Genomic DNA, 3,495 nt, shown 5'->3' on the forward strand with positions numbered 1-3,495 from the left:
TGATTGGGTTCTTGCATTTTTGGTGTAAAGTTTTGTAAGTTCTTTATAAATTTTGGAGATTAGTGTTCTATCTGAAGTGCATGTGGAAAAGATTTTCTCCTACTCTGTAGGCTCTCTTTTCATATTATTGATTGTATCCTTTGCTGAGGTAAAGCTGTTTAGGTTGAGTCCATCCCATTTATTGATTCTTGCTTTGATTTCTTGTGCTTTGGGAGTCTTGTTAAGGAAGTCTGATCCTAAGCCAACATGATGAAGATTCGGGCCTACTTTGTCTTCTGTTTGGTGCAGGGTCTCTGGTCTAATTCCTAAGTCCTTGATCCATTTTGAGTTGAGTTCTGTGCAGGGTGAGAGATAGAGGTTTAGTTTCATTTTACTATATATGGATTTCCAGTTTTCCCAGCACCATTTGTTGAACAGGCTATCTTTTCTCTATTGTATGTTTTTGGCTCTCTTGTCTAGTATGAGGTAATTTGTATTTATGTGGGTTTACCTCCTTTTGACCCAGTTATCCCACTCCTCGGTTTATACCCAAAGGACTTAAAATTAGCATACTAGAATAACGCAGCTATGTCAATGTTTATAGCAGTTCAATTCACAATAGCTAGATTGTGGAATCAACCTAGATGCCCTTCAACATATGAATGGATAAAGAAACTGTGGTATATATACACAATAGAATATTATTCCATAAAGAAGAATAATATTATAGCATTTGCTGGTAAATGGATGGAATTGGAGAATATCATGCTAAGTGAAATAAGCCAATCCCCAAAAAAACCAAAGGCCAAATGTTTTCCCTGATAAGTGGATGATGTTATATAATGGGGGTAGGAGGGTGGGGGTGATAGAAGAATGGAGGAACTTTAGATTATGTAGAGGGAAATGAGAGGCAGGGTATGAAAAATGGTGAATGAGACAGACATCTGTACCCTATGTACATGTATGATTACATGAATGGTGTGAATCTACATCATGTACAACCATAGGAGAGAAATGATGTACCATAAATCAAAACACAGTCTGTAAAAAATTTTTAAAAATAAATAATTAAATTTTAAAAAATAAAGTAAGGCAGTGTTAGTAAAAACTTGGGACAAGAAACTATTACTAGGAACATAGGGAAAACAATTACACTTATGAAAAAATTTAAATACTGAAATTTGAAATATAAAAGGCAACAGAATAAATATAGCTAAAATTATTTATCTAAAGGTTAAATATGAAGAAATTATTGAGACTATGTACAAAGAAATAAAATGAGATGCTGCATATAAATATAGGTTAGAAGACATAAAAGATGGATTATGATTGTCTAACATTTATTCAGAGTCTAGTAGGAAAGAAGGGAAGGACAATCTTAAGTAGCAATTGGTAGGAATATTCTAGAACTGATTGCAAGTCAGCTCTTTTGAGAGTCATGTTACCCAGAGAATCTCAAAATAAAATAAAATAAAACAAAATTCACACTTATGTACAAAATGTTGATATTTCAAAAGACAAAGTCAAGCTCTAAAAATTCATCAGAGAAAAGACAAAAACCTAAAAATAAATAGAAATTCTGCAGAAGCTGATTTTGTGATGACCAGCAGACAATTGAATAGTGTAACTGAGGTGTGGGCAAAAAAATTGTCAGTTTAGAATTGCATATCTGGTGAGACTCTAAAGAACAAGAGTAAAATAAAGATTTTTTTTCTCAGATAAACAAAATATATCTACAAACACTCCCTTAAAATTCAATTTTTTTTCTTCACACCTGGCAATATATACTCAGTCAATCTGACACATAAGAAGAAATAATGAGCAAATACTTTGGTAAATATGACAGGTAAATTTTAATGACCATTGACCATATGGCAGAAAACAATAATAATAATGATTAATTTTAGGTATTAGAGTAAAGCAGAATCTAACATACTGATCAAAAAATAAAAACAAAAAATCCTAGTGTTCTTAGATCCTTGCAGTGTAGGTATATTAGTGAATTACATATGAATGCATTATTCCTTTTAAACTAATAAACATGATCACTAAAAAACAAATACTATATATAATTTCCAAAAGAATTGGAAGAGAGAGAAATGGAATGAGAAATTTAAAAATTCAATCTGAAAGAACAACAAAGGAAATCAAAGAGGAAAGACACTAAAAAGCACAAAATAGGGTAATAGAAATACATCCAAATACATTTTTGAAAACCAATAAATGCAAATGCACTGATGTCACAGGTCAGGTTTTCCCAGGAAGTAGATCTAAGATGGAGACTGGCTGTAGGAAGTTTACTAGGAAATCCTCTTGTGATCAACTTCAGTGGGAGAATGAATGAAGCACAATAAGAAAGAAGGAGATATTAAACTATAATACAGTGACAAAAACAGCTTCAGCCAAATACACAGGATCTTAGAGCTGTAAGTGCCCTTTAGAGATAGTACATGGAAGCATTCATACAGAACATTGTTAGTTTTATATTGATTAGGCATTGTATGTGGGCTACCGTAGGAAGGTATGCTCTTTTTATTTTATTTTTTTTGGCATGAGGAATTGAACCCAGGGGCACTCAACCACTGAACCACATCCCCAGCCCTCTTTTAATTTTATGTTTTATTTTGAGACAGGAGATCACTAAGTTGCTGAGGCTGTCCTTGTACTTGTGATTTCCCTGCCTCAACCTCCCCAGCCACTGGGATTACAGGCGTGCACCACCATGCCAGGTGAGGAAGATGTCTCTTAACCACTGAGAGCCCATTTGAACAAGCACAAACCACAGTGATCGATATCAACACATGCCTAGTAGTTTGGGGAGGAGTGTTTCCATCCAGAAGAAAAAAAAATCTTGACTGTGTACCAAGCATCTTCTACAACTAAGCATTTCATTAAAGTGTGAAAAATTATCATGATGATTAATGAAAAAATACTCAGTTCTATGCTGTTTAAAGGTTTTTACCTAAAATATGAGGACATCAAAAATTTTAAAAATGTAAGAATACTAAACAGCACTGGTATAATTTGGATACATGTCCCTTAGCAGTTCTTGTGTTAAAAGCTTAGTCTCCAGGTGGTACTACTGGGAGGTCATGGAACATTTAGGAGGTGTAACCTACTGGGTGGAAAGTTTAAGTAACTGGGGCTGACCTTTGAAAAGAACTGTGAGATCCCAGCTCCTCTCTCTCTCTCTCTCTCTTTCTCTCTCTCTCCCTCCCTCTCTCTCTGTCTCTCTTTCTCTTTGCTTCCTGGCTCATAAAGCTCATGCTTTGTCATATGTTCCCCCCAATTGCCATCTGAACATGTACCAGGTGAACAAAGCAATGGGTCCACCTAACCCATTGAACTGGAAACTCCAAAACATGTGATCCAGAATTAACCTTTTTATTTATAAGTTAATTATCTCAGGCATTTTGCGATAGCAATGTAAAGCTGATAAACGTAAGTATTAAAAGGGTGGTAGTTATATTTTTTTTAAAAAAAGAATGTTGCTCTAACTATATTAATAATAGAAAA

Source organism: Sciurus carolinensis, chromosome 8 (genome assembly GCF_902686445.1).
Source record: "Sciurus carolinensis chromosome 8, mSciCar1.2, whole genome shotgun sequence".
NCBI lineage: Eukaryota > Metazoa > Chordata > Mammalia > Rodentia > Sciuridae > Sciurus > Sciurus carolinensis.